The sequence below is a fragment of the Scyliorhinus canicula genome, chromosome 14 (genome assembly GCF_902713615.1).
Source record: "Scyliorhinus canicula chromosome 14, sScyCan1.1, whole genome shotgun sequence".
Taxonomy (NCBI): domain Eukaryota; kingdom Metazoa; phylum Chordata; class Chondrichthyes; order Carcharhiniformes; family Scyliorhinidae; genus Scyliorhinus; species Scyliorhinus canicula.
The window spans coordinates 69,688,327-69,711,026 of NC_052159.1; the positions used below are offsets into that span (position 1 = coordinate 69,688,327).

Consider the following 22,700-nt stretch of genomic DNA (forward strand, 5'->3'; position numbering starts at 1 on the left):
GGCGCGCCGAGAATGACGCGGCCAACGCGCCTAATGGCGTCAGCCATTTCCCAGGGAAATCCCTTCATCAAAGCAAAATTGCATTTAGCCCAAGCTTTACGATGGTTAATTGCACCTCACTCCTAAAGGATCTGTTGTCTTTCAAACAAAGATTATTTTAAAAACGTGACTGCAGCAGTCAAATACACCGGAACCCAGGCTTTTAACCCTTAATTCACCAAATAGTTATAATACAATATATTTGAAATTTCTACATTCATCAGAGGAGCTTTCCAAGCCCAGCCTTCCCCCTCCCACAACCTTTACTTGACAGTTAGCTTCTGCCCCAAATCTCAAAAATGCTTTCACAGGTTATGGGCAAGAAATTAATTTAATAATTTTAAATGCCACCCAACAAGCAGCATGGCTAGTCACACTTTTTTCACAGTGTCCAAGTGTTCTGTCCACTTCAGGACTAATCCATGCCCGAGTTAACATCGATCTCTTTTGTTTAACTTAGGCAATTAATTTTTTGCTGAGAAAGCTCTATGCTGGTGTGGGCTACATGATGTTTATGTACTCCCGACAGAATTATTGGAAGTACACTACCACTAATTTTAATATAGTTCTTATTTGAGTACTGTTTGTTTCCTGAAAAAGAAAATGCACATTGAGAAGGAAACACACTGACTGTATTTCGGAACGCAGGAGACATTTACACGTCAACTTTAGTGTTGCTGTGAAAATGTTTCTGCCTTGCAGTAATGCAAAAACTGGTTGAAATTTGGGATGGGAATCGAGCTGGAACTGCTGAGTTGGATAGCAAGCCACCCAGCCTTACCAGCTGACTCCGGTAGATTTTAACTCCCAAGCCTCGCTTGCATGTCACGGTCAGTGTCCCAACCGGCAAGAGGTGTCATAGACTCATAGAATCTACAGTACAGAAGGAGGCCATTTGGCCCATTGAGTCTGCACCGGCTCTTGGAAAGAGCACCCCACTTAAGCCCATACCTCCACCCTATCACCATAACCCAGTAACCCCACCCAACCTAAGGGCAATTTAGCACAGCGAATCCACCTAACCTGCACATCTTTGGAATGTGGGAGGAAACTGGAGCACCCGGAGGAAACCCGCACAGACACGGGGAGAACATGCAGACTCCGCACAGACAGTGACCCAAGCTAGGAATCGAACCTGGAACCCTGGAGCTGTGAAGCAACTGTGCTAGCCACTGTGCTACCATGTCAACTGATGACTGGCGGTGGGTGCAATGCCAGCTGTCAGGAACACATCACCACTGAGCAGAGGAACAATCCCTGTCACTCAAACAAGTCATGTGGAGGAAAGATGTAAATGAGGTAGAAGCAGTTCAATGAAGGTTTACTAGACTAATGTCTGGGATACCTTATGAGTAAAGATTGGACAGGTGAGGCTTGTATTCACTGGAGCTTAGAAGACTTAGAGGTGACTTGATTGAAATCTTTAAGTTCCTGAGGGGCCTAAATAGGTTGGATGTGGAGAGGATGTTTCCTTTTGTGGGAAAATCTAAAACTAAGGGTCACTGTTTAAAAATAAGACAGCGATGAGGAGAAATCTTTTCTCTCAGAGGGCCGTAGGTTTTTGGAACCCTCTTCCTCTAAAGGTGGTGGAAGCAGAGTCTTTGAACATTTTTAAGGCAGAGCTAGGTAGATTCTTGATTAACAAGGGGGTGAAAAGTTATCAGGAGTAGGCAGGAATGTGGGGTTGAGGTTACAATCAGGTCAGCCATGATCTTATCAAATGGCGGAGCAGGCTCAAAGGGCCGAATGGCCTCCTCCTGTGCCTAATTCGTATGTTTGAATGTTCTTAAAACATCTTTTGGCCTGATTCCTCTTTCTACTAGGTTGATTTGGTGGGTAAGGCGCAGTAGTTTCCTTACTCAGGTTGTCGGTTAAAAAAGCTTCAGATAGCATCTCAGTTGCACATGTCAGTAAGGATCTCACCAATTTCTAATGGGCATTGTCTGTACCTGCTGAGAGAAGCAGGTTAAACCTTGCAGCTTCCAAGAAAAGCATGGCATGTCAGCAATACATCTCCTGGAACAATTTTAACTAGCAGAGTTAAAATCACTCCTTTTAACTCATCAATTACGTGTCAACATGAACTTGGAGAAAAGTTGTCTAAAACTCCTGAAAGAAGCTGTCTCACGCTCCCTTTATTTGACACTATCTGCCACGTCAGACTGGTTTTAAAAAAATTCTAAAGGTTCCTTGGAAATCTTGGGAACCATTTAAATTTACTCAAAATAAAATGTATGAATAAAATATAACTTAATTTAATGTATTGAGAGTGCAAGATTCCTGTCAGACCAATGGCTAAAATATAAATCTCCTCTTTGTTTCTCACCCAGGTACTTTGAGTTCAAATTGCTTCAGTCAGACTGTGTGGATCAGCAGAGTAGGAACTAATCAGTGATCCTTGTGACTGGTAAGTGGATCATATACCTTGACAGAAAGCCATCAGTATGGGATTTGTGTTTATGAAACTATCCGTCTAAATGGAATCACAAATCTAAGGAGAAAAGGCGTAGAAGTATAGCCAAAGGTTCTGGATGGATTAGGACCCAATACTTAAATACTTTTCCTAACTTCACTCAACGTTCAGCTTCAAGCATTATTGCTTTGTTTCAGCTCCTATACAAGCTCCTTTAAAGAAACACATGGGGGACAAGTAGCAGAATGATAGTAAGCTTGCCACAAATCCAAAAGCACAGAACAGAGGATAAAGAGACTGACAAAAGATGGGAAGCACTGTTTCATAAAAACAGTACCGAGACCACTTTTGTTCACAATGTACAAGAATAATTTGACACACCTGAATTAGAATTGATTACAATTTCAAAATTTACAGACAATACAAAATTGGGGTGTCGTTAACACAGAGGAGGATTGTGACAAAGTACAGAAAGACATTAATAAACTTACAGAATGAGCAAGGAATTGACAAGTGAGCTTCAATGTGGATAAGAATGAGGTGGTACATTTGGATAGGAACAATAAAGAGGCCACAAATTTACCTTGGAAAATAATTGTCCAAATAGGGTAGAGAAGCAAAGGGTTCTGGTGGAACAGATAAACAGCTCATTAAAGGTAGCAATAGAGTTTAATAAGGTCATAAAAAAATCAACAAAGCACTGGGGTTCATTTCTAGAGGAATGTAATTGAAACATAGCAAAATTATATTAAGTTTGTTAAGAAGCAAGATTCGAATGAAGTGAACTACGGTGAACAGTTCTGGGTTCTTCATACATTAAAACCTAAACAGAAGCAGTGGAGAAGGTGCAAAAAATGTTTACTGAGATTATCCAAAACTGAGGAGCTATGCCTATCAGGAAATAATGAACAGGCTGTGGTTCTTTGTTCTAGAAAGAAGAAGGCTCATGGGTGACCGGATACAGGGGTTTACAATTTAAAAAGGTTTGATAAGGTAGTTGTCGAGAAGATGGGCTAAATTCTCTGGTCCCCCAGCTGTGTATTTCTTGTGCACCATTCGCTGGTGGTGGGATTCTATTTTCCCACCTCTTGTCAATGGGATGTCCCATTGCAGCCGCTGCATGCCGCCAGGAAACCCAGAGTGGGGGTGCGCTGCCAGTGGGAAAAGAGAATCCCAATGACCTGCGAATTCCAGCTGATGTTTCCACTTCCAGGATAGACCAGAACCAGGGTATGATAGTCACTAATAAATCCAGTCAGGAATTCAGGAAAAACGGGTGGGATTTTCTGATCCTGGGGCGAAGTGTTGACGCCATCATAAACTCTGGAGCATTTTACGACGGCGTCAACAGGCCCCTAGGATCAGTGATCCTGCACCGTATAGGGGACCACATGGCACTGGAGAGCCTCACGCTGCTCCAGCTGCCAAAACGGGCATCAGAACGGGCACCGTGGGTCCTGCATGCGCACTACGGCCGGTGCAATTTCGCACAGGCGCGTGGGTTGCCTTCTCCACATTGGCCCCGACGCAACATGGCGGAGAGCTACAGGGGCCTGGCGTGGAGTAACATAGGCTCACACCAGGATACGCCGGCGCGCCGATTGGTAGGCCCCGATCGTGGGCCAGGCACCGTGGAGGCCCTACCCGGGGTCGGACCACCCCTCCCCCCCACCAGGCAGCCCCCCCGCAACATGAACGGCGAGGTCCCGCCGGATAGGACCATACAAGAATGGCGCCGGCGGGACTCGGCCTAACTCGGTGGGCACTCGGCCCATTGTGCGAGGAGAATCACCAGGAAGGCTGCGTTGAGCGACCCCCGACCATTGCCGCACTGACGTGCAGGCGCCAATGGCAGCGATTCTCCGGTAACCGGAGAATTGGCGGACAAACGTCAGAGCGGCATGTGGTCATTTACCCAGAAAGTGGTTAGAATGTGAAACTTGTTATGACGCAGAGTAGTTCAGTAAACTATCATTGATGTATTTATGGGGGAAGCTAGGCATACACATGAGGGAGAAAAGAATACAGAATAAACTGATGGGATTAGATGAAGAAGTGTGAGAAGAGCCTCATGTGGAATCAAAACACCAGTTTGGACTGAATGGCCTGACTCCGTAATGTAAGCACCATGTACATAAGAACAGAATATAAGGGCAGGAAGGGGTCCAAATGGCCCTTTCGGCTTGCTTTGCCATCCAATAAGATCATGGCTGTATTTCGGTATCAGGTCCATTTTCCTATCAAATTCCCATATCTCTTGAATTACTCGGTGTCAGAAATCTAGCCACCTCAGTCTTGAGTATGTTCATTGACTGAGCATCCAGAGCCCTCTGGGCTAAATTATTCCAAAGATTTATAATCCTCTGTGAAGACATTTCTCGTTATCACAATCCTAAATAAGCAACCCCTTATTATGATACTATGATTAAACTAATTCAGCAGGGGCATGGGAACCTGGATTGTAGTTTTTGGGTACGGGAGATTGAGAGTATAGAGTCAGGAGCACAGATTTGACTTCGCAGGAGGGTGCCAGTGTTCAGGTAGGTGGTTTGAAGTGTGTCTACTTCAATGCCAGGAGTATACGAAATAAGGTAGGGGAACTGGCAGCATGGGTGGTACCTGGGACTTCGATGTTGTGGCCATTTCAGAGACATGGATAGAGCAGGGACAGGAATGGTTGTTGCAGGTTTCCGGGTTTAGGTGTTTAGTAAGCTCAGAGAAGGGGGCAAAAAGAGGGGGGAGGTGTGGCGCTGCTAGTCAAGGACAGTATTACGGTGGCGGAAAGGATGCTAGGTGGGGACTCTTCTTCAGAGGTAGTATGGGCTGAGGTTAGAAACAGGAAAGGAGAGGTCACCCTGTTGGGAGTTTTCTATAGGCCACCTAATAGTTCTAGGGATGTAGAGGAAAGGATGGCGAAGATGATTCTGGAAAAGAGCGAAAGTAACAGGGTAGTTGTTATGGGAGACTTTAACTTTCCAAATATTGACTGGAAAAGATATAGTTCGAGTACATTAGATGGGTCATTCTTTGTACAATGTGTGCAGGAGGGTTTCCTGACACAATATGTTGACAGGCCAACAAGAGGCGAGGCCACATTGGATTTGGTTTTGGGTAATGAACCAGGCCAGGTGTTAGATCTGGAGGTAGGTGAGCACTTTGGAAACAGTGACCACAATTCGGTGACCTTTACGTTAGTGATGGAAAGGGATAAGTATACCCCGCAGGGCAAGAGTTATAGCTGGGGGAAGGGCAATTATGATGCCATTAGACATGACTTAGGATGTGTTGGTTGGAGAAGTAGGCTGCAAGGGTTGGGCACACTGGACATGTGGAGCTTGTTCAAGGAACAGCTATTGCATGTTCTTGATAAGTACGTACCAGTCAGGCAGGGAGGAAGGGGTCGAGCGAGGGAACCGTGGTTTACCAAAGAAGTGGAATCTCTTGTTAAGAGGAAGAAGGAGGCCTATGTGAAGATGAGGTGTGAAGTTTCAGTTGGGGCGCTTGATAGTTACAAGGAAGCGAGGAAGGATCTAAAGAGAGAGCTGAGACGAGCAAGGAGGGGACATGAGAAGTCTTTGGCAGGTAGGATCAAGGAAACCCAAAAGCTTTCTATAGGTATGTCAGGAATAAAAGAATGACTAGGGTAAGAGTAGGGCCAGTCAAGGACAGTGGTGGGAAGTTGTGTGTGGAGGCTGAGTAGATAAGCGAGATACTAAATGAATACTTTTCGTTCAGTATTCACTCAAGAAAAAGATAATATTGTGGAGGAGAATGCTGAGACCCAGGCTATTAGAATAGATGGCATTGAGGTGCGTAGGGAAGAAGTGTTGGCAATTCTGGACAAGGTGAAAATAGATAAGTCCCTGGGGCCGGATGGGATTTATCCTAGGATTCTCTGGGAAGCCAGGGAAGAGATTGCTGAGCCTTTGGCTTTGATTTTTATGTCATCATTGGCTACAGGAATAGTGCCAGAGGACTGGAGGATAGCAAATGTGGTCCCTCTGTTCAAGAAGGGGAGTAGAGATAACCCCGGTAACTATAGGCCGGTGAGCCTAACGTCTGTGGTGGGTAAAGTCTTGGAGAGGATTATAAAAGATACGATTTATAATCATCTAGATAGGAATAATATGATTAGGGACAGTCAGCATGGTTTTGTGAAGGGTAGGTCATGCCTCACAAACCTTATCGAGTTCTTTGGAGAAGGTGACTGAACAGGTAGACGAGGGTAGAGCAGTTGATGTGGTGTATATGGATTTCAGTAAAGCGTTTGATAAGGTTCCCCACGGTCGGCTATTGCAGAAAATACGGAGGCTGGGGATTGAGGGTGATTTCGAGATGTGGATCAGAAATTGGCTAGTTGAAAGAAGACAGAGAGTGGTAGTTGATGGGAAATGTTCAGAATGGAGTTCAGTTACGAGTGGCGTACCACAAGGATCTGTTCTGGGGCCGTTGCTGTTTGTCATTTTTATAAATGACCTAGAGGAGGGCGCAGAAGGATGGGTGAGTAAATTTGCAGACGACACTAAAGTAGGTGGAGTTGTAGACAGTGCGGAAGGATGTTGCAGGTTACAGAGGGACATAGATAAGCTGCAGAGCTGGGCTGAGAGGTGGCAAATGGAGTTTAATGTGGAGAAGTGTGAGGTGATTCACTTTGGAAAGAATAACAGAAATGCGGAATATTTGGCTAATGGTAAAATTCTTGGTAGTGTGGATGAGCAGAGGGATCTCGGTGTCCATGTACATAGATCCCTGAAAGTTGCCACCCAGGTTGATAGGGTTGTGAAGAAGGCCTATGGTGTGTTGGCCTTTATTGGTAGAGGGATTGAGTTCCGGAGCCATGAAGTCATGTTGCAGTTGTACAAAACTCTAGTACGGCCGCATTTGGAGTATTGCGTACAGTTCTGGTCGCCTCATTATAGGAAGGACGTGGAAGCTTTGGAACGGGTGCAGAGGAGATTTACCAGGATGTTGCCTGGTATGGAGGGAAAATCTTATGAGGAAAGGCTGATGGACTTGAGGTTGTTTTCGTTAGAGAGAAGAAGGTTAAGAGGTGACTTAATAGAGGCATACAAAATGATCAGAGGGTTAGATAGGTGGACAGCGAGAGCCTTCTCCCGCGGATGGAGGTGGCTAGCACGAGGGGACATAGCCTTAAATTGAGGGGTAATAGATATAGGACAGAGGTCAGAGGTGGGTTTTTTACGCAAAGAGTGGTGAGGCCGTAGAATGCCCTACCTGCAACAGTAGTGAACACGCCAACATTGAGGGCATTAAAAAATTTATTGGATAAGCATATGGATGATAAGGGCATAGTGTAGGTTAGATGGCCTTTAGATTTTTTTCCATGTCGGTGCAACATCGAGGGCCGAAGGGCCTGTACTGCGCTGTATCGTTCTATGTTCTATGTTCTATGATCCTTAATTCCAGACTCACCAGCCAGGAGAAATGGCCTCTCAGCATCTATCTTGTCACAGTCTCAATGAATGTTATACATTTCAGTGAAATCATCTCATTGTTCTCAGCTCCAGAGAATATAGTTCATTTCTACTCAGTATCTTTTTTTGGACAATCCTCTCATCCCATTAATAGTAATAATAATCTTTATTATCACAAGTAGGCATATATTTACACTGCAATGAAGTTACTGTGAAAAGCCTCTAGTCACCACATTCTGGTGCCTGTTCGGGTGCACTGAGGGAGAATTCAGAATGTCCAATTCACCTAACAGCACGTCTTTCGGGACTTGTGGGAGGAAACCAGAGTACCCGGAGGAAACCCACAAAGACACAGGGAGAATGTGCAGACTCCGCAGGCAGTGACCCAAGCCACGAATCGAACCTGGGATCCTGGTGCTGTGAAGAGACAGTGCTAACCAGTGTGCTATCGTGCCGCCCACATCTAGGGATCCTTTGTTCTACTATATCTAAGACAAGTATCTTTCCCGGGCAAGGGTGGGGGGGGAACAAAACTGTACACTCTATTCTAGCTATAGTCTCATCAAAGCCCTATATAACTTCAGCAAGATTTCCTTACTGTTATTTTACAATCCCCTTGCAATAAAGGCTAACATAACGTTTGTCATCCTCCTTGCTTGCTGTAGTTTTATGCTAACTTTCTGTGATTTGTGTAGAAAGAGCCCAATATCTCTAAATGCTAACATTCATTAACCTCTAGCATAAATAAAAACATGTTGGACTGGATTCTCCACCGGCGGGATGCTCAGTCTTTGCTGGTAGCCGGGGGTTTCCCGACGGCGTGGGGTTGCTCCACAATGGTATCCCCCATTGACTGGCCGGCATAACGGAGCATCCCGCCGGTGGTATGAAACGGAAATGAGGCGGGGAGGGGAATCCAGACTTTTATGTTTCCATTCTTCCTACCCAATGGATAATTTCACACATCCTATATTATATTCCTTCTACTTTCTTTCCCAATTTCTTAGCTGGTCTATATCCTTTTTCAGCCTCTTCATATATCTCTTCATATATTCTTTACAGCTTAACTTCCCAATTAGATATATGGCCTATGCTGTTTCCTATCTGTTAACCAGTCCTCTGTCCATGTTATTATCCCCGACCCCATGAACCCTCACCTTGTGTAACAATCTTTTGTGTGGCAACTTATCAAATACCTTCTGAAAATCCAAATATCCACTGGTTTCCACTTTGCTACCTGCTAGTTACACCCTTCAAGAGCTCTGATACGTTTGTACATATGACTTCTTTTTCATAAATCTGTGTTGATTCCGCATATTCATATTGTGATTTTTGAAGGGGCCTGTTTACATTTACTTAATAATAGATTCCAGCATTTGTCCTGCTCCTGATGTCAGACTAACTAGTCTATAAATTCCCTGTTTCCTTTCTTCATCCTTTCTTGAACAACAGGGTCGCCATTGTTATCTTCTGAACAACAATAACTATTCTAGAATCTAGAGAGTTCTGGAAGATCAAGAATAAAGCATTCACAATTTAAACATTCTTTAAAATATCAGGGTGTACACCATCACGTGCAAGGGATTTGTTGACTTTTACCTCCAATATTTTCTCCATATTAATTACTTTAAGTTCATCGCTCATTTTAGCCACATATTTCCTGACAATTTCCAGCACATTCTTTGTAGTTGCAATGAAGACTGACACAAAGGGTGCAATTTTCTCAAGCAAGGAAAAGCAGGTTTGGGTATATGCAGTGAATTTAATCCCCTGAAAGTGACACCCCTGTTTGGGTTTCTGCTGGGCAGAATTGAAGGTAAGCAGGTTGCCAGATAAACAATTAAAATAATCAAACAGCTCATTAAGTACTGCATTGACCCATCGTCCTGCACAATGGATTTGTTCAGTGAAATTGACAAGTTGTGATGCCTTCAATCTGTGAAACTGAAGAACTCCAGCCATGGCCAGGTGAGATGCTCCTGCTCAAGACATTTCTCTGACAGGTGATTGCCAAATTCTTGGAACGCATTTCACCTGCCCTCTAGTTCACTCACCTTTAGCTGCAGTTGCCTGCAATCAGTCTTCATCATGGCCTCGGATTGTTTTTTGCAGCTCCACCTTGCACTCCTAATGAGGAATGAGGAGAGGCAAGACCACCACCAAGTGTTCCAGGAGCAACAGAAGCAACACCAGCAGTCTTGTCCTCAGCTGCATGCTCCTCTACAGGACAGAGGGGACGGACACAGAAACCGAACTGGAAGGAGTCAAAATATTCCTGCAGGATGGCAGGACTAGAGAACAGCTAACGTGGTACCATTGTTTAAGAAGGGAAGTGGGGAAGAACCAGGTAATTACAGGCCAGTGAGTCTAACATCAATGGTAGGGAAATTATTGGAAGGAATTCTGAGGGACAGAATTAATCTCACTTGGAGAAGGAAGGTTAATCAAGATGGCTTTGTCAAGGGGAGATCATATCTTACAGATTTGATTGACCTTTTCAAGGAAGTGACTCAGTGTGTAGATGGGGAACAGTGAAGTTGATGTAGTCCACATGAACTTCAGTAAGGTTGTTGACAAGGTCACACTTGGGAGACTGATCAAGAAGGTAAGAGTCTGTAGGATTCAGGGCAATTTGGCAAACTGGATCCAAAATTGGCTTAGTGGCAGGAGGCAGAGGATAATGGTTGAAGGTTGTTTTTGGGAGTGGAAGCCTGTGACCAGTGATGTATGAATTTTTTTTATAAATTCAGAGTACTCAATTATTTATTTTACAATTAAGGGGCAATTTAGCGTCACCAATCCACCTAAGCTGCACATCTTTGGGTTGTGGGCGTGAAACCCACGCAGACATGGGGAGAATGTGCAAACTCCACACGGCCAGTGACCCAGGGCCGGGATTCGAACCTGGGACCTCAGTGCTGTGGGCAGCAGTGCCAACGACTGTGCCACATGTCGCCCAGTATTGGAATAATTCATAAAGGATATTCATTTAGGAATCGGGTTCCAATTAGAAGACTGCAATATTTCTAAAATAAGGGAAGTGGTCGCTTTGGCTGACAGGTAAGAATTTTTCTTGCAGAATAGAGGGGGAAGCAAGCCTTTGTTTTTAAACCTACACAAAAACTGGAGAGATAAGAGAAGTGAAAATGAACAGAACACTAATTACAATGAGGGGATAACAGAAATAAAAAAAATGATGCTTTGCAGAGTGGGGAAAGTTGGGGAGATAAAACTGATTCAAAGAGACCAACATGCTACTTTTGTCAGAGATGGTGAATGTTCCAGGATTGTAGCTAAACGTTCCAGGATTTAGATGTTTCAGGCGGGATGGAGGGGGGTGTAAAAGGGGTGGCGAAGTTGCACTACTGGTTAGGGAGAATATCACAGCTGTACTACGGGAGGATACCTCAGAGGGCAGCAAGGCTATATGATTAGAGATCAGGAATAAGAAGGGTGCAGTCACAATGTTGGGGGTTTACCACAGGCCTCCCAACAGCCAGCGGGAAACAGAGGTAGACCGATTTTGGAAAGGAGTAAAAGCAAAAGGGTTGTTGTGATGGGAGACTTTAACTTCCCCAATATTGACTGCAACTCATTTAGTGCTAGGGGCTTGGATGGGGCAGAGATTGTAAGGAGCATCCAGGAGGGCTTCTTAAAACAATATGTAGATAGTCCAACTAGGGAAGGGGCTGTACTGGACCTGGTATTGGAGAATGAGCTCAGTCAGGTGGTAGAAGCTTCAGTAGGGGAGCACTTCAGGAACAGTGACCACATTTCAGTAAGTTTTAAAGTGCTGGTGGACAAGGATAAGAGTGGTCCTAGTGTGCTAAATTGGGGGAAGGCTAATTATAACAATATTAGGCGGGAACTAAAGAACCTAGATTGCGGGCGGATGTTTGAGGGTAAATCAACATCTGACATGAGGGGGCTTTCAAATGTCAGTTGAAAGGAGTTCAGGGCCAGCATGTTCCTGTGAGGAAGAAGGATAAATATGGCAAATTTCGGGAACCTTGGATAATGAGAGATATTGTAGGCCTTGTCAAAAAGGAAAAGGAGCCATTTGGCAGGGCTCGAAGGCTGGGAATTGACAAAGCCTCTGTGGAATATAAGGAAATTAGGAAGGAACTTAAGCAAGGAATCAGGAGGGCTAAAAGGGGTCACGTAAAGTCATTGGCAAATAGGGTTAAGAAAAATCCCAAAGCTTTTTACATGTTCATAAAAAGCAAGAGGGTAGCCAGGGAAAGGGTTGGCCCACTGAAGGATAGGCAAGGGAATTTATGTGTGGAGCCAGAGGAAATCGGCGAGGTACTAAATGAATACTTTGCATCAATATTCACCAAAGAGAAGGAATTGGTGGATGTTGAGTCTGGAGAAGGGTGTGTAGATAGCCTGGGTCACATTGAGATCCAAAAAGACAAGATGTTGGGCGTCTTAAAAAGTATTCAGGTGGATAAGGCCCCAGGGCCTGATGGAATTTTCCCCAGAATACTGAAGAAGGCAACAGAGGAAATTGCTGAGGCCTTGACAGAAATCTTTGGCCCTCACTGTTTTCAGGTGATGTCCCGGAGGACTGGAGAATAGCCAATGTTGATCCTTTGTTTAAGAAGGGTAGCAAGGATAATCCAGGGAATTACAGGCCGGTGAGCCTTACGTCAGTGGTAGGGAAATTACTGGAGAGAATTTTTTGGGACAAGATCTACTCCCATTTGGAAGCAAGTGGACGTATTCACGAGAGGCAGCACGGTTTTGTGTCTCACTAACTTGATAGAGTTTTTCGTGGAGGTCACAAAGATGATTGATGCAGGTAGGGCAGTGGATGTTGTCTATATGGACTTCAGTAAGGCCTTTGACAAGGTCCCTCATGGCAGACGGTACAAAAGGTGAAGTCACGGGATCAGAGATGAGCTGGCAAGATGGATACTGAACTGGCTAGGTCATAGAAGGCAGAGAGCAGCAATGGAAGGGTAGGAGTGCTTTTCTGATTGGAAGGCTGTGACGACTGGTGTTCCGCAGGGTTCAGTGCTAGGACCGTTGCTGTTCGTAGTATATATAAATGATTTGGAGGAAAATGTAACTGGTCTGATTAGTAAGTTTGCGGACGTCACAAAGGTTGGTGGAATTGCGGATAGCGATGAGGACTGTCAGAGGATACAACAGGATTTAGATCGTTTGGAGACTTGAGTGGAGAGATGCCAAATGGAGTTTAATCCGGACAAATGTGAGGTAATGCATTTTGGAAGGTCTAATACAGGTAGGGAATATACAGTGAATGGTAGAATCCACAAGAGTATTGACAGTCAGAGAGATCTAGGTGTTCAGGTCAATGAAAGGGGCAACACAGATGGAGAAGGTAGGCAAGAAAGCATTCGGGGTGGGTGGGGGGAGCACGCACAATTGCAGGAAGCAGGGGAAGGAGGTGGATGAAGAAGACAAGCAATGCATGACAGAGGGAAAACTGAGGGGAGGGAAGCCAGGCCCTGACATGGCTGCATGAAAATCTCACAGAAATAGGTATCAAAGGGATACCACACTCTTTGCTTGAAGGGGATGCACAAACATTCCAGATGCAGTGGGTAAAGGTTCAAGTGTGGCATGGGCACCTCATAGGTGATGGGCTTGGGCGGAGGATATTGAATCGAGGAACAAGCCTCTTACTGAGGCTGCTTCCCTTTTCCCTCTGGGTTGCTGACATCCTATACGGTCTGTTGAAGACAGCTGGGCTGAAGAGAGTGATATGAGTGTGCTGGATTGGTATTTAAATATGGTGTTGGGACCTCCAAACCAGTTAGCTGAGGGCGTGCTGGCAAATCAACTGCCGGCCTGCCAGAAGAGTTAGAGGGGAACTTGCCTTTGCATACTTAATGAAGTTCCAAGTGCTGAATCTGATGCAGGAAACCATCATTCTGGCTGGTGAGACAGGTGTCACAGGAGCCCCCCACCCGCCCACCCACGCAGTTTTGAAATGGGAGAATTCCACCCTTAATGTATTTACAGAGATTTTGCTAAATAAAAGCAAATTTATAGAGGGCATTGATGGACGTTGTTTACTGGTTCCATGTGTAAAGTGAATTTAAACTGTGCTTTAGTAAGTGGATCTGTTATTGTGCGATTACCTAACCTTACCTTGGGAAAAAATTTAGCAGGAGACCATATCCTTGCTCCAGATCTCTCCATAAAATTTATTGAAGTGGGCCATGATAAGGATGTATCAGCCAGATCAATGAACTTTGTAAAACATACACTTGTCACTCAATCTGTTGTAAAGGAGAATGACTTGACTCAAGGGTTGCCTAAAGAGTCAAAACCTCAAACTTCTAAAATTGAAAAGATACTGAATCCTCAGAATAATATCAAAGGATTAAAGCCAACTGGTAACGAATTGAATCTGCCTGCAGAACCTAAGCTACAAGTGCCAAAACAGGGACAGCAGCAGAATTCCAGGTTCATGGACAAATAAAGAGAAGCAGTGCTTTAAACAAAAATGACTTGGCTCTAAGTGATGCTGTTACAGTGGAAACATTAGGGCAGCACGGTAGCATTGTGGATAGCACAATCGCTTCACAGCTCCAGGGTCCCAGGTTCGATTCCGGCTTGGGTCACTGTCTGTGCGGAGTCTGCACATCCTCCCTGTGTGTGCGTGGGTTTCCTCCGGGTGCTCCGGTTTCCTCCCACAGTCCAAAGATGTGCAGGTTAGGTGGATTGGCCATGATAAATTGTCCTTAGAGTCCAAAAAACTGCCCTTAGTGCTGGGTGGGGTTATGGGATTATGGGGATAGGGTGGAGTTGTTGACCTTGGGTATGGTGCTCTTTCCAAGAGCCGGTGCAGACTCGATGGGCTGAATGGCCTCCTTCTGCACTGTAAATTCTATGATTAGGATGAACTTGAGTCCCAAAATGAAAAATAAAACTTCAAAATGAAGAAGCTGTGGCTTTTGGTCATCAGGAGTCGGAAAAAGTTCATCCTGTATGGAATGATACAAAATTGATGGAATGTAAAAGAATGCAAGAATTGGTGGAATATTAAAAAAAAATTGGAACATTGATGTAACTTTCAGGAAATTCTTCAGGCATGAAGGAGAACCATAAGCCTGCATTTAAACAGGAGAAGGATGACTTGGGTAGTTGACCAGATTAAATGTTTATTGTGGATTCAAACATTACAACATCTGCAGCCATGAAAGAAAACAAATATCAAAAGTTAGAACTTGGACCATAATGTTCACAGACTTATTGTAAAGAAAAGCAAAAGGAAATTCTGAATCCAGAGGGTAAAAAGCATTACAACAGAGAATTTATTTTGGGTTTAAAACTTACATGCCCATTGATATACAAAAGCCAGAGGGACTGTCACAACTCAGCAAATTTATTCTTGACATTAACCAAACCAGACCAAGAAAGTAACTGTCCAACAAAGAACATTGAAGCAATGTGAAGTTTAATCGTCAAGAGAAAGGAAATTCACAACAGTGTATCTCAGAAGGTGAAACTACTAGCAATGAAACCAATTCTCAGTCATAAGAGAGGAATAATTTCAAGAATGATGATAAAGAGGACTTTAAATCATAACTGCTATGTGTATTTGGATTAATACAGATTAAACAATGTGTTGCTTCCAAGATGAACTGTTTAATGGAAAATGTGACAGGGCAGGGAGAACGGGACAAGAATTGCACTTGTACTGCATGTTGTAAGTTAGTCATCAAAGTGTATAGAATGTTCTAAGTTGCTATATTTGTGGAAAGTGTTTAGGGAAGCTCATCACTATAGTGATTACTTTTCAGTTCTTTGGGGGCAGTGTCACAATTATGAGGAATGTAATATGTTTTGCGACTGTGTCTTTAAATTTGGATTAAAATTAAGGGGATCATGTGACCTATGTTTGAGTCTGCCTGGGTCATTTGATTGTTAGAGATTAAACGGAGCCCACATTGTTTTACTGGTAAGAAACTGCAAGGTATTTATATTTGTAGACAATGGCAACATCCTGTTTGCTAATAATGAATAGACTCCGAGTCTCCAAAGTCCCAGAAAAGCATTGAGAAGGTCAGGTTGTAAACAACCGTGCTTCAAACTGTCCATTTACTTCCAAAATAAAAGGGAATTGAGGTCTCAAGGATATCTACCTCATTACAAGACCCATGTGATTCATATTGCCATGACAATGGGCTTCAAGATGGGAAGTGTACAGAAGAAGCTATTGTGATATTGGATTACAACCTTTCCTAAAATATCACTCGTTATCAATGACAGACTAGTCTGCCAGGGTCTGGGAGAGAGAGAGAGAGAGAGAGAGCAGCTAGAAGCCAAAAGTCTCTATAATCCATTGTGCCAGAATTTGGATAGAAGCTCACGATCGGATTGAAAAGACCAAATTAGTTAGGATTTAAAACAAACCAGGTAAATTTGTCTAGCTTGTGCTAGTGGGAAGATGTCCAGTAATACTCTCACCATGATGGGCAGTCCATCATGTCCACCTGGAGCTTAAAAAAAAAACCTTTTGGACTAATTCTGGGAGAAATGATTGCCTAGTTAAAAGACAGTGTAAAATTGAAGGGTTGTACTAAAAATCAGAGGGGATTATTCTGTTTTGTGCTTTAAGGTAGGTGTGCCGACAGTATAATATTTAGTCAATAGAGCTTTTAGAACAAAGAACAAAGAAATGTATATCACAGGAACTGGCACTTCGGCCATCCAAGCCTGTGCTGAACATGATGCCTGACTAAAAGAAAAACATGCTGCCCTTACTCGGTCCATATCCCTCTATTTCCTCCCTGTTCATGAATCCATCCAGATGCCTCTTAAATGTTGCTAATGTTCCTGCTTCTACCACATCCTCTGGTAGCGTGTTCCTGGCACCCACCACTCTCGATGTGAAAAACGTATCCCGCATATTTCCCTGAAACTTTCCCCCTGTCATCTTGAACCTATGATCCCTTGTAATTGACACTTCCATTTTTCTGCTCCCGCCCACTAAAACCTATGGTTAGAAAAGAGCAAGTGAAAGCACCTAGCATTTTTGAAATGGCCAGCAGCTGTCAATCAGAACAAGGATGTTTAGAAACATTGTCATGATGTGGAGATGCCGGCATTGGACTAGGGTGGGCACAGTAAGAAGACTTACCACACCAGGTTAAAGTCCAACAGGTTTGTTTTGAATCACTAGCTTTCGAAGCATTGCTCCTTCCTCGGGTGAATTCACCGGAGGAAGGAGCTGTGCTCCAAAAGCTAGTGATTTGAAACAAACCTGTTGGACTTTAACCTGGTGTTGTAAGACTTTTTATGAGAAACATTGTGGTTTTGGATTAATGGAGGGTACTTCAGATGTATTCAAGCATGAAGGGAAAGATAAATAAACAAACCTCCTGCCTACTGTGTTTAAACCATTAAGCTATCAATCAAAAGCTAGTTAAATGTACTGCACTCTGAAATTGAATGAATGTAAAATCATTTCAAAGCTTTTCAAGTGTTGTGGGCTTTATAAGAAGCTCAGACACTTCAAAAAGCACCAGTGCTAAAAACATAGGGCTGAGGGAGCAGATATGAGGAACGTCCTTGCAACTTCCTGGTTTGAGTCTTCAATGAACCATCTGATCTGCTCATCAGCTGTCAGGCAGAGCAGTTCAAAGTGAAAAAACACTTCAAAGTTCACAGGCAAGAACGATGGGCACGATTCTCCGCTGCCCACGCTGGTTGGGAGAATAGCGGGAGCGCCTCCCGACATTTTTCATGCCCTCCCGCTATTCTCCCCCCCCCTCACCCGACCCACGTCATAAATCGCCGCTCGCCGTTTTCTACGGCGAGCGGCGATTCTCCGCGGCCGATGGGCCGAGCGGCCGGGCCTTTATGCCTGTTTTTTCATGGCAGCAAACACACCTGCTTGCTGCCGTCGTAAAAACGGGCGCTAGATGCCCGTTTGGGGCATCCAGAGGCCCGTTTGGGGCAGGAGCACCACTGTTGTGCTCGGGAGGGGACAGGCCCGTGATCGGTGCCCACCAATCGTCGGGCCTGCATCCAAAAGGGACGCACTGTTTTCCCCCTCCGCCGCCCGACAAGATCAAGCTGCCACATCTTGTCGGGCGGCGGTGGAGAAATGTGGAACCGCGCATGTTTGGGTTCCGTTAATGGCGTGATGACGTCACCCGCGCATGCGCGGGTTGGAGCCGGCCGTGCGTCATCTTGGTGCGCGGCCTTAACGACGGTCGTTAAGGCCGCGACGCCATGATTCCCGGGGTCCCGCTCTTAGCCCCGATTGGGGGGTGGGGGGGAGAATCGGGTCCCGGGAACGGGCGTGAAGACTGCCGTGAAACATGGCCGGTTTCACGGCAGCCTTTACGACTCTCCGCATTTGCGGAGAATCTCGCCCGATGATTTTGAACAGGAGGTTTCCTGAGATTACCATGCCAAGGTTGCACAGGGCTAGAGGGAAAATCCAGGCATTGAGTCCCCAACTTGGGGGAGGATCCTGAAGTAATCTCTTACCTCTAGCCTGAGCCCACCCAACCACCAGGACCCTTGGGGACCCTCCATCTGCAACCTGGCAGTGGCAGAGGGGCACATGAGAAATGGATTTACCTCCTTGACCACTTCGGGGTCCACAGTGCCAGGCTAGGACATCACTTCCAGTGTGGTAGTGCCATGGTGTCAAGGCAGTGCATTGTTGGCAATACCAGAGTGGGGCCTGAAGGGCGGCTGAGGAGGTGTTGGTTGAATGGGGGGGGGGGGCGGGGGGTGGCTGTGGGGAAGGGGTGGCTAGGGGGGGTCTGTGTCGGGTCAGGTCATGCATCTGTAGTGTGGGGGGGGCGGGTGGCTGTGGGGAAGGGGTTGCTAGGGGGGGTCTGTGGAGGGTCGAGTCTTGCATCTGTAGAGTGGGGGGGGGGTGACCCATGTTTCCCATGGTGGGGGGTAGGATGCCCTTCCTTGATGAGGGTTTGGGTTTCTTGCCGTGTAAGGGGGGATGGGGGTCAAAATTAGCGATATCGGGGATGGGGGGGGGGTGTCTCTCGACCCTGAGATCAGGGTGCCCGTTCAAAACGATGGCCCATGATGAGTATGTACAGGGAGCCCAGCCTGCTAGCCGCAATACACAGTTCAGCTTAGCAGAGATGTGAGAATCCCACCTCAGTGAGATCCCTAATGGCAGCGGGACACACTCCCAATTTTCCGCAGGTGGGAGCACTTAGTTTCAAAATCAGAAATTCGACCATTGTCAGTCTTGTCAAAATAAAAGACCATTTAGCTTTGCCAAATGAAGGGACAGCCTTCATCAACTGAAACCAAATGATCAAAATACCTATAAGGACTTGTAAAGAACGCTCAGTCCCAAGTGGAAAAATTCTATCATACCACTTCCATCCTTCTAAAACTAGTTGGATATACCAAACGGTGCTTCCCACATCACTGTAATTGTTGATGCTCGGAGTAAAAAGGGACATCAAAGACGGAAGATCAAAATGATAAATAGGAAGTCCATACCACTCAGATAATCTATTTAATGGTCACTGAGAACAATTGCTTTGAAAGCCAGACTCCACCGAAACAGGACAAGAAGAATGGTATCCATTGTAGGAAGTGATAGATAACAAGGCAAATCAAAATGTAACGTCTTCATGAAAAAGAAATTTGGCTCAACTTGTATTGCTTGAGGCAGTAGACCCATTTGTCATTTCTGTCATTATGAAGCCACATGTTGCTTTTTTTGTTGCAAGTTACATCATTGTGCAATCTGGCTATAAATGATAAAAATCAGTTGCCAAGTGTCTTTTTATGAAAACATATCCTCGCAAATTCAGACAATTGTAGTTGAAATAGTACAGAAATGTCCATCCTGCATGGAATTGCTAAGGAAATATTATATCGATCAATGTCACAAAAGAATGGTATATGGCGAAAATAGATATTCCCACTTTTACTCATAACCCAGAGTTCTCTTTTAATGCTGCATTTTATACTTCAAGACAGACCAGGCATATATCATATATGAGAATAGGATTTGACTGAAATTTTCATAATTCATATATGATAATGATTTTTTACACTTCTCAAGTGTCTTTTGAACTGGTCATAAAAGTTCAAAACTCTCTCCATCTCAGTTTGTGTTGCTCTCTTTCTCTCTCTCCCCAGTTTGTGTTGCACTCCCCCAGCTTGTGTGTGTCTTTCTCTCCCCAAGTTTGTGTCGGTCTCTCTCCCTTCCTGAGTTTGTGTCATTCTCTGCCGCCCCGCCCAAGTTTATGTTCTTTCTCCCCCCTTCACTGCTCTCTCTCTCCCTCTCTCGGTTTGTTTGTGTGTCTCTTTCTCTACCCCCCAGTTTATATCACTCTCCTTTCTCTCTCTGTCACTCCCCAAATGTGTGTGTCTCTCTCTCCCTCTCCCCAGGTTTGTCTGTATGTCTCTCTCTCTCTCTCTCTCTCCCTACCCCTAGTTTGTGTTGCTCTTTCCCCCCATCCTCCAGTTGCTCTCCCAGGCCTCAATGAGTTTCCATGTGATATTATTGGAGTGATCTTCACAATCATCAATGAAGCCATATTTCTGAATATTGTGGAGACCAGCAGGACTTCGACAATGCCGTTTGGTTGCAAACATTGTACCCCGGTATTATGTGAAATGTACATATGGGAACTTTCTACCCAAGTGACGAGCAGCATTCGGCAGACCAATTGCTCATTTCAGTGGACTCATGCCTAAAATGTAGGAATTGGGAACCTTATCGAGGAGTGGAGGAGGAAGAACTTGAAGCGAGTGGCAATGAGAACGAAGGGAGCCAGAGATCAGGGCTAACTGCAGCAAAAGACAGGAAGTTGAATGACAGACGGGAAGCTGGAAGTCCCCTGGAGGGGGTGTAGGGGAAGCACTCCTATTCCTCCTGGTCCACAAGGAGTGCTGTTAAACAACTCAGCAGCCTTTATTTCTGAGCCCTGGGAAACCCAGTCGACATTAGTTAAATTTAAATCAGGTTCTTAATTGCATTACTGGAATCTGATTTAAGTCTGTTAATGAGAGGACCTACTGTCCAAGTGTGAAACATTGGCAGTCCCACACACTGCTGCAAAATCCAAAATGAACATGAGTGCAGCATTTTAGGGTTAAGTACCTAATTTTAAAATGTTTATCCTTCCTGATCCTCTTCTATCTTTGTGGTGAGGGATTAATAGCAAGGCTATTGCATCATTAGAATAGGGAATCCTTAAAACAGAAGAATCATTCTGCTTTGAGGAACTCTTTATTGTCAGAACACCTGCAGCTCTGGAGGACAGTAGAGGAATTCAGAAAGGAAGCAAGATCTCATAAGAAATGTGCAGAACATGCTGTGGCTTTAAACAAAATCCAGGACATCTTGAAGCCCAGGGAGGTTCTACTGCCATTCTTTTCATTGATTTCTGTAAGGCTTTGGACATAGGGGTCTGTTATGCAACTTGCCTGAGGAAACTGCTAGTGATAGGAGAACCAGGCCTAAACCTTATATTTTACCTTGGACATGCACGCCATTTGCAAGATTCATATAACGGTGATTGTTATTGTTGCAGTGAGAATTTCAATTCTTAACTACGCGGTTCTCACCTGCAAAATGGATGACTGGTGGAGGAAAGTTTGATGGACATCGTGGAGAACCAATTGGTTATCTGACTCAAATTTCAAGCAGGCCATTAAATGGAGGGCCAGCATCATATTAAAACTCATAGGATGCCTGTTAAATATGAAAATCAAGCCTTACATCTCGTCTAGGATTCTGATTGAAATTTTAATGTACAAATGCATGGAGCATGTGTGATGTAGCCTTGTCTCTGTTGTACCAAAGGTTGGGTGGCCTAGCTATTGGTCATTTAAAGAACCAGTGGAGGTTGCTCTAAAGGAGGTAAACTTTTGATTTCTACCCACGTAAAATTCTCCCAGCCCACTTCCAGCATGTTCTTGCACTCCTTGGGATCTATTTCATATTAATATCTCCCGTCATCTGAAATTGGTGAGGTGCGGACAATCTGACTGTAATCTTGAGCAAGACCTCAATGGACAAACCATTAATTTGGCCTCCATTTTGGGCCAAAGTTGAAAATGCCACCCCTGTCTGAGAAGAGAAATAAGGCAACTTTGCCATGTCCCCATCTTGCTCAGTGAATAGGATTATATGGAATAGTGAGAGCTTCAGACATTTCTAAATGTGCTCATCACTCCTTTCCGCAAATGATATGGTGTTACTGGCTGACTCACCCAGGGATTTAGTGCTTGATTTAGATAATCTTAAAGACATTGAAAAAATTAATCAATCTGTCCATATATTACATGACAGTACAATACTCAAAGGTAGGCACGTTAATCATCACTTAGGGATTGAAAGTTTGCTGAGCTGATTTCTGCGTCGCAGAGTGTTTATCATGCTTGTTTAAAATTCCTATGTGATCTCTTTTACCAAAATTGTTCACCTTTTTGAAAGAAATGGGCAAAGGACTTAGTTAGAAAGTGCAGATAGGAATTTTGTATGATTGGGTTAATTTTGTGCTAAAAGTAATGCACAGCAGAAATTCAACCCCATATTGTACCATCTGCTCTCTTTAGAGGACAAGGGGAACACAATGTGCCACCAGGTGCACACTTGAAGCAGGCAGTAGTCCAGATGCACATACTAATTGAAAAATAGATAGTGATGCACTGCACAGGATGAAGCACCAAGTATTGATGAAAAGTTATCAGTGTGTTTGTTGATGAAGGACCAATCCCAAGAGGCTGAGTGCCCTTTTTGTCTGATTACACTTTTATGAAGCACCTTGGAACATTTCTCTATATTAAAGGTGCTACATAATTACAAATTGTTGTTGTTTTCT

At 44.5% G+C, this 22,700-nt stretch overlaps 1 long non-coding RNA gene across 2 annotated transcripts in view; it reads left to right on the forward strand.

Moving 5' to 3' along the window:
• Positions 1-2,364: 2,364 nt before the first annotated feature.
• Positions 2,365-22,700, forward strand: part of LOC119977337 — a 39,123-nt gene continuing 18,787 nt past the window's right edge. Inside the window, exon 1 of one of the 2 annotated variants that reach the window (XR_005463173.1) lies at positions 2,365-2,446. This is a non-coding gene — a long non-coding RNA (uncharacterized LOC119977337). Of the gene's footprint in view, positions 2,447-10,052; positions 10,235-22,700 lie in introns of those variants that run through there. The other variant, XR_005463174.1, reaches the window with a different exon arrangement.